General features: G+C 42.7%; 1 protein-coding gene across 2 annotated transcripts in view; it reads right to left on the bottom strand.

Moving 5' to 3' along the window:
* peak1 (pseudopodium-enriched atypical kinase 1) overlaps positions 1–14633 on the bottom strand; it is a 149989-nt gene that overhangs the window by 122154 nt on the left and 13202 nt on the right. Inside the window, exons 1-2 of one of the 2 annotated variants that reach the window (XM_050073983.1) lie at positions 6646–6737; positions 2236–2345 (exon numbers count right to left, since the gene is read on the bottom strand). The gene's annotated coding sequence lies outside the window, so the exon portion shown is untranslated. Of the gene's footprint in view, positions 1–2235; positions 2346–6645; positions 6738–14633 lie in introns of those variants that run through there. The other variant, XM_050073982.1, reaches the window with a different exon arrangement.

Here is a 14633-nt window from a genome sequence, read left to right as displayed (position 1 = left end):
AAAATCTTTACGAAAGAGTGTTAATAAATCCTGTTGCACTACAGCACACACATCGGCCTTACCAACTGTAAAACAGCTCTGACTTCACCACTGCTGCTATCATATATTCATGGATAATTATTACCCCAGACACCCACATCCCCAAACTCGCTAATTAAGTTCCCCAGAGGAAATCAAGACGAGATGTGGATGCCGCATTCTTGCGTCCTCTTGAGCGCATTCGAGTTAATGACCTTCCCTATCAGTGAATCAGCATTTGGGAGATAATTATGTCAAAAACAACCCACTCAAATCATCTCCCCATAAAGATCCCACTGATCCTCCATGAGACTGCATGGCGCAGGGGTCTATCAGTGGGAGCCTGTGAACACAGAGCAGTGTGTGTCGGCTGGCCTGGACTCAGCCACAGAGCTGGCAAGACCAATTATGCTCAAGCCATTTCAAAGTCCATCTAAAGACAAATGTGGGATTTTGCTGTGGCAATAATTAGGCCTGGGAATCATGGGAGACCTCACAGGGCACATGACAAGGCCACAATAGTTGGATCACAGTACCCTGATACCCTAAACGTTTGCATATTGAACCAGTGGACTACTATATCGTTTCATTATTTGGTTTAAATTTTTTGTGACAAACATATTAAAATGGAAGCATCATGTTAAAAGCTAAATCCCAATTGCTAATGAGTTCAGCACTTCTGAACCTCACTGAAAGTAACATGGACACGTGGATACAGATACACAGAAATAGATATATACTGCAGATGCTCAACATCCTCTGAACCAAAAAGACAGAAAAATCTGACTGACATCAGTCGTCTTGTAGCAACATGAGCACGCTATGTTTGCAAGACACAACAACACACAAAACAAATCAAATGCGTCAGGGGGGGAGGAAGGGGAAAAAAGGAATAGATAATATGTATTGTCAACGTGAAATAGAACAACAGTGACAACTGTGTTGGCATTAAATGTAGTGGGACTTACTGAGACAACACATCAGACAACATAGCAGTCTCAGTCATCAAAGTGGAGCTGGTAATAACTACCAAAACAGAACAAAAAAAGCAGAACATGGCCAGAAATAGCTGCTGAGCTTTTGTAGGTGACGTGAAGCTACAATTTTGAAATACCTTGGTCATGAAGTCAGGAAGGATGAAATCATTTCCCAGCGAGAGAAAGCTGAGTGTATACTCAAAAGAGTCATTCCATATCAACTGAATAATTTCAGGTTGAATTAAACTCCGACACAGTGAGCTAAATAAAACTAAAAATACAACATTACATGCTTTCAACATGCAGTATTACTCTCAAATGAAATATCTTAACATGGTAACACTGGGACTGTGCGGGGGTAAGACATGCCTATACATGTTTTGACCTCTCGCTTCCCCTGGTCATGAACTACAACAACACAATGCATGCTAGTATGAGCTGAGATTGAGGGACTTTACTCAAAAACAAATGTGTTGTGGAAAAACTTAAACAAAGTTACAGACACACATTCGTCCCACAAGAGCCAGGATAAGGTTGTTGAGCAGTTTGACAAATATGACTGCTTTGTAGTTGTTCCTCTGTGCCCAGGCGTGAGAATAGTGGTTATATAAAGGAAGATTTATTGAGGAGCAGGCACAAAGGCAAAGACCTGACAAACATCAGCCTGGGCAGCGAGGGCAGAAACTAAAACACACAATACAGCCATCCAGTCTCCCTTTGCAAGGATGACTAACCCTGTGTAGAATAGACTAAGTCTTCTTCAAATATTATGTAAAGTCAAAGCTATCAGAATGAATGCGACATCAAAACCAGCCTGTCTGTGACCAGCAAAGTTGGAGTTTTTAGTCTAGTTTTTGCCTTGTTGCTGAGATGTTGCACAGGGTTGTATAGCTGCGCTGCAGTTTAGTTGTACAACCCAATATTACTCATGTCTCAATGGCCTTCACAGGCCCACAACAGCTACAGTTTCCAACCCAGCCTAGGCTCTTTAAGTAGAAGAAAGGAGAAAACTCCCTTAGCACATAAAATGGTGTAAAACAGCCTTGTCTTTTTTTGATGTGCAATAGCTTAGAGAGAAATTAGAATAGATCTCCCTGCAAATCCCAAACTGACATAACTACCGTCATGAACGCACAAAAAAATGTATGACGGTATGAAGCAAAGCAGCAGTTTTAATATGATTACTTTTGCAGCCCTACTGGAGATAATAACAGGAAACAGAAATTGTGACTCGGCTTACCTGCCAGGCTATGCAGCTCCCTGCTGTCTTGAGTCTTAAAGGTCTGAAAGCACTAGAAGTCGCTGATTCAGACAAAGCCACAGGGCATCTTCAGGCTGCAGCCAATTTTCCTGCAGACAAGGGAGGCGAGAGGGCAGATGTCAGCTTAATGTCACCATCAAGTGCTGCTGGTGAGCTCCTACTCCTGAGAAGTCGCAGATACAGGCTAATTAAAAATAATGAGTTTTTGTTTAGAAATGACAAACTGATGAATCAAGAGAAGCAGAGAGCAAGTTATAATTCACACTAAATATTCAGGGGCGAGTCTATTTCTTAATAGCAAAAAAAAATAAAAATACAAATTGTGTATACTGCACATAAATGAGCAGCAGAGAGAGTTGTGGTATTTGTATGAGAACTGGCACAAGATTGGCAAATTCCATGCCTGGAGGTCGCTTCCACAAGAGAAAGGGACTTGAGTAAGAGATGGCAGGGTTAACTAGGCCCCGGAGAGTGAGCTGCTCAGTCATCTTAATTAAAAAGGAAACTAACCTGCGCAGCTTTGTGGCCTGTTAGCACCTGTCTGCTTCATACTGAGGTCTATCAAGCCGGTAGAACTCATTATGATACACAGATAGCCTGCTTTGTCACTAATATCAACAGCATCAGCACAAAATCTGACTGTGACTGGGGCAAAAATTAGGAAATAAAAAGAGATCTCCGTCTATTAAACAGAAATAAGTACGACGTAAAATTAAAAACAGGATTTGGTCACAGGCAGTGCCTCCCTACAAGGCACCAAGCTGAATTAGCCTGAAAACACAGCTCTACTTGATGTGGCATAATCTTCATAAACATTCACATCACCCAGCCAAAATGCCACCATGCATTAATAATGCCAACTGAACCATTTCAAACTCAGTCTTCACAACACTTTCACGTCACGGCCCGTGTCTCATTAAAAGCCATGAGTCAACAAAAATTAGATGTGAACCACTCCCCTGCCCTAAATTCATTCCTGCAGGCATGGCATTCTGGTTTCGCCCTCTTTATACTGTAGTCTGCTCAGGCAAGAAACCAAGCTATATAAGGGATTGTTAGTGTTGAGCACAGCTAGTGGCTCTAAACTATTAGGGCAGAGGGTTTAGAGGTGGGGAGTCTGTTTACACGGAAAGCCTTTTTATTTTTTGTTTTAAGAGGGTCCACTTGCTAAACATGACTCGGGCTTTAATGTCTAATCCAACACTAATATTGGCTGCCAGTGGGCAGAGGATGGGGGGAAGGTGAACAGAATGTTTGTGTGAACACATGCAGGTGGGAGTGTTGTGCACATGGCCATGTTTGGGTGAGTACACATTGATTTTGTGAGTGTGTATGCTTCACCAAAAAGCAGTATCTCAATCATATTTTAGTTTAATCTTGTATTGATATGAAAGGTTTGTTACGACAGTTAGTAAAGGGAAAGCATACCCAGAGAAAGTGACAAAGATAATACAGGAGAAAACAGGAATTTCAAAATTAACAGACCTCAACTAAAACAGAGAGAGATATAAAGTCTAATAATTATGTGCAGAGTCAGGCCAGTTCTCCCCTGAGCTTACTTTTGCATCTGGTTTTAGCCCTGACCACTTCCTTCCCCTGGCTCTAATTGACAGCGCACTACAGTATTTCTGTGTCGGCAGATAGCTAAACAGCTCCATATGTCCCTTTATGGCAGTTAAGCAATGGTAATCAGGGCTGATACTGAGCTGAGCACACCAAGCTGTTGCTACTGTGTTGCAAACTGTTTTATTGCATCCCAACAGCACTGCTGCAGTTTGCACCCACACATTGAGCTGTGCCTGTATTATAATGCCTCCACAGGCGTTCTTGATTTACAAGCTGCTGCTATGAATCCAGGATGGACAACCTTCATGCATTAAGTTTGGGAGATGATCACTCCGAAACCAAAACCAAGAGTCTGAGTGGTGCTGCCAGGATACTGCAGTCTGGAGTGCATGATCTGAGAGGTTAAGACATGAGTCTTGGGCAAATGCTCATGCACTGGGCTTTTGATCTTCAACTCAAGCCACGACTATAGACATCCCTATGGGGAAAAAACATGCCAAGCTCAACAGAACCTGAATCAAAGACTTTGCATGATACTAGCCCTTAAACCACATATGACATTATTGTACTTGGCTGGCTTGTGGAGCAAGAGAAAGTTTCATAGACACTGACACGTTCGCTATTACAATTCTGTTCATGCAAGACAGGCCATGGCAAAGAAATATGGTTTTAAAAAAGAAATGTAGGAGATATCTGCCAGGAAGATGCTGCTGGACATTGTTAAATTGAGAGGCAATAGCCTCTGATCCTCTTTTGTTTTCTTTTGTGGCAAACAACACAATATTTTAGGCAAATAAGTATCTTTTCAGACGTCATACTACACTGACAGACAGCAACAGTCCTCCTTAACATTCACAAATTATTCTGGCATCTGCACGAAATACACAGATGTTTCCTCCTCTTAGCCTCTGAGCCTAGATTGGTTGTGTGTGCAGACTAAGTGGGCTGGGAGGCCACAGGACGGGCGGCCGACTGTTTGCAGTGGTCCATGGAGCATATCTTCAGGCCAAGACCCTGTTCCCAAGACTGCAACAACCAAGACTTCATCATGACCTTTACAACTGCCTGAAAGTTTTTCTCTAAGATGAGATGTTCTTAACTCAAATGTAATGTCTACATAGCTCTAAAATGCATTTAATAATACTCTGGTAAAGAGATAAACAGCTGCAGGGTGTATGAATCAAAAACTGCACCAACATCTGAAAAATATGGTTATAAAAAGCCCATCAACAAAAGACTCCTCACACAAGTCTACTCAAACCTAACCCCCCATAAGCCTGCCACTCTGTCTCCATGGTAAAAGGATTATGTCATGACTCAAGCATCTTGAGGAAAATGCAGCCAGGGTAGGCTGTGACAAGTGACTGAGAGGATATAATATTTGTGAGAGAATAAGCATGCAAGCCAAAAGACTTGACAAATGACTGGGATGGAGAGCTACCCTGTAGTACATTTGCCATGATGTCATGATTATGCATCTTGGAGCCAGGGCAGAAAAAGCATGTGTACTGATCCCAGAGCAGAGGGCTTGCATCACATTTAGATGGCATCAGACTCTATATTTAAAAATGATTGTGCAGGAGGACAGGAATGACTCTGACATCTCCTGGATACAAGTTACTTAACAAGACCCTATTTTATCACACTCTTTACAAGGTATGCTCCTTTTCCTGCTTTTTCTTTCAATAGTACTTGTGTTTATTTTTACCCTCCATGTTTCTCCACCAAACTCCCCAAGTTTCTCTTCCTCTCTCTCCACAGCATAGGCCCACTACCTCCCAGGGCAGGCAGCTGGCTCCACATCAGACACAGCTGAGGACAAAAGGGAAACTCCAGATTGTCGTGGTGAGGGCAGCCACCCGTGGCAGTGCTCAGTGGGATTCCGGTTGTTTATGGTTGGCACTAATTACAGATCGGCCGACTCACCGAGCTCTAGAAACTCCAGTTGGTACAAAGAAGACACAGAACTGGTTGAGACAGAAACACTCAGGCTGACCATTAAAACTGTATTCACTTGCAGGGAGCCAGATAAAACATGGAGTGATGTAAGCTCAATGGGGGGGCTTAGAGACATCACTCAGGATCAAGCTTGCACTCCCTGGGGAAGCCTATTAACTTGTGTAGGGGCACAGTGTTGCAGTTTTATTGCTACCCTGAGGGGTGATGTCGTCAGCATTTCGAGTATATATGTATAGAATTGAATTCCCAGTATAAGCTGTTGTAAAGCTAATCGTACAGATAATCTCCCTCTTCAAAGCTCCCTGTTGCATTTTACAATCACTGTAAATCACTGGTGGCAGCATCTTTTCAGCAGATTGTTGCATTGTGCTTTATAACTGATCTTTTGCAAGGAATCCCTTTGCAGTATGTCTTGATGGAATAGAAGGTCCATAAAAGACCCATGTCAGTGATTTCTTATCAGTTCAATCAATCAATCAAATCGATTCAAAAGCTCAGAGAAGGGACTAGCCGCAGAGCTCCAGGCTCAGGCCCACCTCCCCCTTTTGAAACTTCCCGGACTTGGAGAAGGGAGTCTCAAATTGTGAACGCCTGCCAGAGACAATCATCAGGATATTGTAGCATGCATTCATTGGTTTAGGTAAGCCACACGCTGCCCACCAATAACACCAAGGTAAACAATACAACATATTGATAAAACATCAAGCAGCAAATAACTCATGCTAACCTTATATGTTTTATCCTAACGTAAGCTAGCTATGCTAATGTCTTTAGCAAACTTATACTAATGTTAGCTAAAATGTCATTTGTTTGCGAACAACATTAGTAAAGCTAGCTAACATTGGCAAACTCATAAGGTTATACGTTATTTGCTGCTGTAACTTTATAAGTTACATCCTCCATCCATTTTCATCCGCTTATCCGGGGTCGGGTCGTGTTGGCAGCAGGCCCAGCAAAGCATCCCAGACGTCCCTCTCCACAGCAACACTTTCAAGCTCCTCCTGGGGGACCCCAAGGCGTTCCCAGGCAAGATGAGATACGTAATCCCTCCAGCGTATCCTGGGTCTGCCCCGGGGCCTCCTATCAGTGAGACGTGTCATTTATTAATTATAAGGGAGTGCAGGAAACGTGATTTTCCACCATGGGTACTGGCAATAGCGATGGGACCTAGTGCCACACATTATTGAAAGCTCCAGCCATGTTGGAACTACCCTTAGTAGCCAACAATACTTCACCTGACATCACCAATGACAGAGTGATTCTGCTAATAAAGGATTACCCTCCATTTTAGGAGATATCAGACTTTACAAAGATCTGGGTTAAGAAGTTTGTATCTGGTTAATAAATAAAAACATTCACTAAACACCTAATTTTTACAACAATAAACTCTGGTATGATGATGTACAAGTAGCTCCCTTGGAAAAGGTGCATTTGATAGCCAGCCTGAGACTTATGTTACATGTCATTCCCTACGCCCTGGGCTACTGGTTTTATGCCCCCACATTTTTACAACATCTATACAACATCTTGACAACTGTGGGTGTATAATTTCTATTCCCCACAAAGCTTTGACTGACAAGTTAATAGACAATCACATGCAGGAGGTGGGCATGTTATGTGAATTGTTGATAACACAAACATGAGCCTATGGTGAAACACAGCACTTGTAATCACAATAAAAAGCTAAAACCTGTGACGACTTGTGGCTCATTGCAGAGGACTGCTCATTTGAGCTGAATAAAAGAATTGCATCAGGTGTTAACCTACGAAATTCAGCGAAACAAACAGAGGGTTGAGTAAAATCCAGCATGCAGTCTCTTTCCCTCTGAAATGTGCATTGCATAGGAATGTCGAATCCAAACAGAGCAGCCCACTGCTTTGCAATTTAACACTAAAGTATGCTTCACTTTCCTCTCTGCATTGTGCTGGTTGAACAGCTTGTATTATAAAATGGCAACTACCTGCCACTTTTATTTTGTTTAAATGCCAATCACTAGATTAAGTAACTACTGGTTATGTTCTTGACAAGGGAGGTGATGCAGTTGATTAAAATAAGACTAGAATTACTGCCTCACAGTTATATGCCTCCGCAAATCAGTCAAGTTGCCTTAACAGTTTACATCTATGTCCGTCCAGACTCATATATAGCCATGACAGTTGATAATGCTTCAAATGTGTTTGCTCCTGCAAAGAAGCCACATTTTTATTAACACATGGATGCTTCACACACATCTTCAGCCCGCCAGGACAAGATCTATTTAACCCTCACCCTAAGAACGGCACCCAAGATTAGTGTCAACAATTCAATGACCAAATGTCTTCCTTTCTGTTCTTGAGTTACAGCCAGAATAATGTTTTTGCAGAACATTACGACGTCACAGTGAAGTTGCCCTTTGACCTTTCTGGTTTTAAAATGACAAGGCTTCATCATTTTATTCCATTAGACATTTGTGTGAAATTTTGTCATGATTAGTGTTTGAATTCTTGAGTCCAACTGGACATTTGTGCCAAATTTGAAGACATTCCCTCAAGGTGCTCTTGAGATGAGCATTCATGAGAACAGTGACCTTTGACCACCAAAATTCAATCAGGTCATCCTTAAGTCTTAGGGGGCATTTGTGCCAAATACAAAGAAATTCCCCCAAGGCCTTTTAAAGATATCGCGTTCACAAGAATGGGACGGATGCAGGGTCAGTGACCTTGACCTTGACCTTTGACGACCAAAATCTAATCAATTCATCTTAGAGTCCAAGTGGATGTTTGTGCCAAATTCAAAGAAATTCCCCCAAAGCCTTCTAAAAATATCTTGTTCACAAGAATGGGCAGGCATGGTCAACCTTGACCTCTGACACTTTCAAAATCGTATCAGTTCATTGTTGAGTCTAAGTGGACATTTGTGCCAAATTTGAATAAATTCTCTCAAGGCGTTCTTAAGATACTGTCTCTACAAGAATGGGACGGACAGACAGACAGATGAATAGACAGACGGACAACTGGAAAGCATATGCTTCCGGCCACGGCTGTTGCTGGAGCAGAGGCATTAAAGAAAGGTCATAAATATTTAGACATTTATGGGAATTCTATGCATACGATACAAACATTCACAAAATGTTTACTATGAAACAAATTAGGTTTTGTGCCACACAACAAACATATAACACAAGTGCTGACCTCATTTTATGTTTGATATGTTTGCTCTATTTGTTATTAGTCTTTATGGCTGTTGCTGTGGTATAAAACGACTGTGACAAACCTGTTTAATTAAAGCTTTTTATGGAGAGAGTCAGCCTGATTAATATGCATGTCCTCTTTTCTGTCATGCTTCCACACCGAGCCTAATTCTTGCTTATACAGTAAAAGTAAATTAACATGTCTTGCTTAACTGGCTGAGATGTAATGGGGGACTCATGAGCGCGTGTGCAAAAGAGATAGCTTTTAATTAAAAGGAGAGCGCTGGTGGATGTAGGGTGAGTGTGGGTTATATAATATATATTTAGTGTGTGTGTGTGTGTGTGTGTGTGTGTGTGTGTGTGTGTGTGTCTGCGCGCAAACAAGAAAGAGAGAGAGATGAATAATTAGCAAATTTCAACCTTAAAGGAGCAGTGTGTAAGATGCAGGGGGATTCTGTGGTATCTAGTGGTGAGAATTACAGACTGCAACCAGCTGAAACTGCTCTCGGTAACAATTCCTTCACTGGTCATTGTTCAGGAGGTTTTTACTGGGAACCAAATTATCCTCAGAGGTCACTTCCTCTTAAAAACAAACAGACCAGGTGATTTAAATGAGTAAAAACACTGAATAAAGCATGTTTTTCCAACACTGCTCATCGCAGAGGGGCTTCTAAAGGCCCTGACACACCAAGCCAACAGTCGGCCATCGACCAAAGTCGGTTAGCGTCTGTCGCCCTAGTTTTTGCGGTGTGTCCCGCACCGTCGGCACTTCGCCATCGGCAGCTTTTCGGCCGATTGAGCTGCCCAAGACCCGCTGCTTCTTCCCACTTTAACCTGAATAACAAAGCTCCGCTAACTGGGAGTGGCGAGCGGAGCTTTAACCGCAGTATGACTGGAGGGAAGCACAGCCAGTTAGCCTCCGCTAGTCTCTGAGCTAGCCCCGGCTCTCTGTTTAGATCCAACCAGAGCACTGAGCCCTGGTTTGTTATTCAGGTTAAAGTGGGAAGAAGCAGCGGGTTTATGAGGCAGCTGAGTGGAGTGCAAGTGGAGCCTGCGGAGGAAACACCGGGACCGTCTGGATGTAATAGTCCGTGGAGTTGGTGTGTCCGCACGTTAACTATGGTGGCCAATGCGAAAACGCAAATAGCCCTGTCTAGAGCCAGTGTCTGGTTTGTCTGTTCTAGGCTACTGTAGAAACATGGCAGGGCAAAACTGAGACCTGCGCAGACCAGGACCCACTCCCTATGTAGATATCAACAGCTCATTCCGAGGTAGACAATACACAACACTTCTTATTTTCTTGTATGATTTAATTCAAAAGAGCAATGTCCTTGTATATGAAGGGCAGTATTAAATATTTAGTTATATTTGTGGATACTAAGTTACCAAAGTTTTGAAGAAAAAAATAAACTGTCCAATGACAATGACGTCAAAACATCTTTAACTTAAATATTATACATCACATGATTTCTGAGCTGGTTTACAACACCATTTAAATTAGGTTATTGGCCGATGTGTCTGTTGCACTCCTGACAAAATTACAAAGTGTATACAATACATCTGTTATCTTTCCTAAAAGGCAGTTCACAAAGTACCGAGTAACGGCAGCCTCTTTAACTGCTTTCGAACATCTTAGATCACTGTTTTTTTACACTTCACAACAACTGAACCCCTTTCACATTCTCAACGGCACATTAACCAGAAATGATAACACAAGCGGGGATGTTTCACAGTGTAAGAAATGCTATCATCTCTCCCATTTCAGGCCTCTCTTGAGTGCTCTTTCCACCCCAAAAGACCACCTTGCGTTTCCTGACGCTAAAAGAAACAAACACAGAAATGGTTTTCTCTGATCTCTGCCGAGTCCCCATCACGTGTCGGTGCAGGTGTTCTGCTCCAGCACTCACCCAGGGGGAAGATATGCTGGCACAAGGGAGAAATATGCAAGCCAGAATAAATACACGTGTGTATATATTCTCCATTTACATATTTTCTTCTTCAGCAAAGAAAACAAACACACTTTTCGACTGAAACTCCTCCTCCACGTGCATTAATGGTGCCAGAGAAACGCCAAGGGAGAAGCCAGTCCTTATGTTTGAAGATTACATTTTCACTTTGAACTTGCAATGTTCTGTCCCACTACTGAGTCCAGACATGTAAAATTAACTGAATACTTGAGCTTGTTGTGCTGTGGTCTTGTTTGCGAGCCTCATGCTTATTGGCTAGTTTATGCACAGCCACTGTTCCTGTCACTCAACAGTCCTCTGTATCATAGCGCTTCCAATTCCTCCTCCTCCTCTTCCTCCTTCCATGGCCCAGATCTACTGGCTGAATGCCAATATCTGGGCAGGACACCCACCTGCTATCACAATGACACACTCACGCACACCAAAGTTTCAACAGCAAGCAGTCAGTTCAAACACCAAATCCACAAGCCACGAACTTCTAAAATCCGTTTCTTCTTTTCTCAAAGTGCTGTCTTTCGCACCATTCTCAGACGGGCACGTCACACTCGTCTCATCCCCTACGAACCACCAGCCAGGAGCCCCCGTCAGCCTGCCAGCCTGATATAGCTGTGGTATGGGCCCGGTGTGGGCCAGGGTCTAAAGGAATGGGAGTGTTTGTTTTCTTGCCATTTCGCTCTTCGTGTGATCCAGATCGTGTCACGCACCGAACAACAAGTGCTTACACAACCGGGGGGAGTTGCTGTCACAGAGATTCGGCATGCACTAATATTGCTAATGAGATCACAGCATGGACGGGCTGTGTATATGTGTGTATGTGAGACAGCGACAGCAGTTAAGCAGGTAATTTGAGACATGCCCTCTCTCAGCTGGGCGACATGAAAATGGGGTGAGTCTGCAAATTTAATTTGAGCAGCACCAACAGGATTCTTTGCGGAAAAGAGTCCTGCTGTGTCAGGCAAGGTCAGGCAGCGGATGTTTGTTTACAAGTGATGTGGTGGCGAATGCTGGGATGCATTTTTTCACCGTGAATGTTGCATAATGTCTCAACAACCTTGGAATGCTCGGTGACAAATATTAAGTAAGTAAGTTTATATTAAATCCAGAAATAACTTTCTCTCATTGTAATTACAGAATCAAGAAGCACCATCAAGGAAAAAAATATTTTTTGGTCAAAGCTGACCTGAACTATTAAGCTTGACACCAATTTGAAAATCAAAATCTCTCACATCTAGGGGTGAGCACTATTTCAATTTGCCTCCCACTGGAATTACACTCAATTACCATGTTATTAAGCTGACCTTGCTAATTAACAGAGAGGTGTTTCTATTAATTAGGCAGTTGTCATTGATATAAATGGGGTACCTAGCAACAAAAAACAATACAATTAACCACTGCTAGGTCTGCGCCTGACTCGGGATCATGTCAGTCAAATTGGATTTAGCTGTCTAATACAAACATACGACTGTGTTCCTTTTGTTTCCATATAGGGTTTGATAGTTTGAACAGAGTTCAGCAGGATGTGCAGGGTGACAGCAAAGTTCACATGATATAGCAAACAAGTTAGCCCACCAAGCTACTGTCCGCTAATTATGCTAACAACCGATCAGAAATGTGCAAAAGCTGGAGAGACTGTATCATATTAAGTCACTGTGACCTGTAAATTCTCCACTTCCAAGCAAAAGGCAACAGATAACGTTATCTCGGAGCCTGACTGGGCAACGCCTCTCTTCCACCAGGGAGCTGCCTCCCTCTCACTCCGGCCCTGTTTAGACGACAACGGTTTCTCTAAAAACGGAAAAGTCTGTCCTTTGCGTTTTAAAAAACTTCTGCGTTTATATGACGATGTTATTGAAACGATCTACTGGAAACGCTGTAGTATGCACGCCAGGCCAATGGGTGGCAGTGTAAATTTGCAAAGCAACACCACAGCATGACGCCATGCGCCTGCGCTGAAATGTCTTCCTCTACAACGCGGTGATTACAAACCAAAACAAAGAAGACACAATGGCGAAAGCATGCACAGATAACTTTGTCTGGATGGACGATGAGGTGGAGTTGCTACAGTAACAGATCTACACTTCACTTCAAATCAACAGGGTGAGCAGCACAAACAGAGCTCGGCGTTGTTGTTGTGACGGTCGGCATGCTTAGTGACTGGAAGCGTAATGCGCATGTGCGAAAAGTCTCCGTTTTCAGAGGAACTGCATATTGCAAGTTTACATGACAACGGAGACGCTGCCGTTTCCAAAAAGTTGCACTCTGGAACCCATTTTCGAATCGTTGCGTTTTCAGACACTCAAAACGCCGTTGTCGTGTAAACGATCGGCCAAAACGCAACTACAGTTTACCGTTTTCAGTTGAAATCGTTGTCGTATAAACGGTGCCTCAGACTGGCCCTGGGTCTGGGTCTGCAGCTGCCTGTACTGGAGAGTAGTGTGAAAGCAAGGAGCGCTCACTCTGCAGCAAAATCTGGAAACCAAAACATCCGCAGAAGTACACTACACACTGTCTGACAACAGCAACAAAAAGACTTCAACTTTCAGGGTGCAGCCCTGACCACCACCACAAACCACATCCTCCAAAATTACCATACAGTTTATTCAACACCTCTCTAAAACAATTTCAACAAAAACTGAGCATTATAACATCATCATCCTCATATCTTCATGAAGGCGGCAATGATTGCAGGAGTGTTCTAATAGACTGTAGTGAGACGCAAACATACACAGATACCACATGGGGACTGCAAGAACTAGGACTGGCCAGCTTTGGATGCCTGTATTTTCAGCCACATCCAGCAAAGCCATCGCCACTGCAAACTTCCTGCTCACTGGGATCATACCTCAAAGTGAATGCAAGAACACAACCATTGCACGGCAATAGCCTCCGGCTCAATAAAGAGATGAGGCAAACCTTTCCATCATTATTCTTCATTACAAAGTTAAAAAAAAGGAATGTAAACTGTGAGGAATTTAATTAAAAGTATGATACGGTCTGATCATGTACAACACATCCATCTAGTGTTGAGGTGGTGCTATCAACAGGTAGAACATCTATATTTGACATCAGAATTTAATCCAGCTTTGCTCTGCAATTTAATGCAACACCACGTGATTTTAAATACATCATGAAACTGGTAAAACTTCTCACGATGAATACTGAGATACTGTCCATACTGCCTATCCTACTGTGGCTTTTGTTGACCTAATTACTGCACTGTACTATTTCTGATTATAATACATGTGCCAACATTAGTCTGCAGTATATATGACATAGGAATTGGGTTCGTATGTCATCACATTTTCCCTGATGTTCTATGCAGTGTGACATGGTAATGCAACTGTGATTAGATAGCAGCCGCACGACACTGGCAGTATATATTTCCATCCCCTACTTCAGTTCAAGACAGCACTTAACACAATGTTCCCAATAGCTCAAATAAGCCAAAGCCGAGGCACAGAGGTATTAAAGTCGTCCCTGTTCATCATTGAATTAGGACAAGATTAGAAACTGCCATAAAAAAGACAAGGGGTCTTACTGTAAGAACAAGAGATAAGAAGCAAAGCATTTCTAAATTTCACATTTGGATGGAAATAAGTGAGTCACGATGACCTAGTTTAGCATTCAGAACAGTGGAGGGAAAGGTTTTATACATTTGCAGTGTCAGGAGCCATTAATATGTGTGGATTTGCAGAGAAGCGCCATACCCACCACC

Source organism: Epinephelus moara, chromosome 20 (genome assembly GCF_006386435.1).
Source record: "Epinephelus moara isolate mb chromosome 20, YSFRI_EMoa_1.0, whole genome shotgun sequence".
Classification (NCBI taxonomy): domain Eukaryota; kingdom Metazoa; phylum Chordata; class Actinopteri; order Perciformes; family Serranidae; genus Epinephelus; species Epinephelus moara.
The sequence above is the reverse complement of the archived record's forward strand: the minus strand, read 5'-3'. Positions and strand labels throughout refer to the sequence as shown.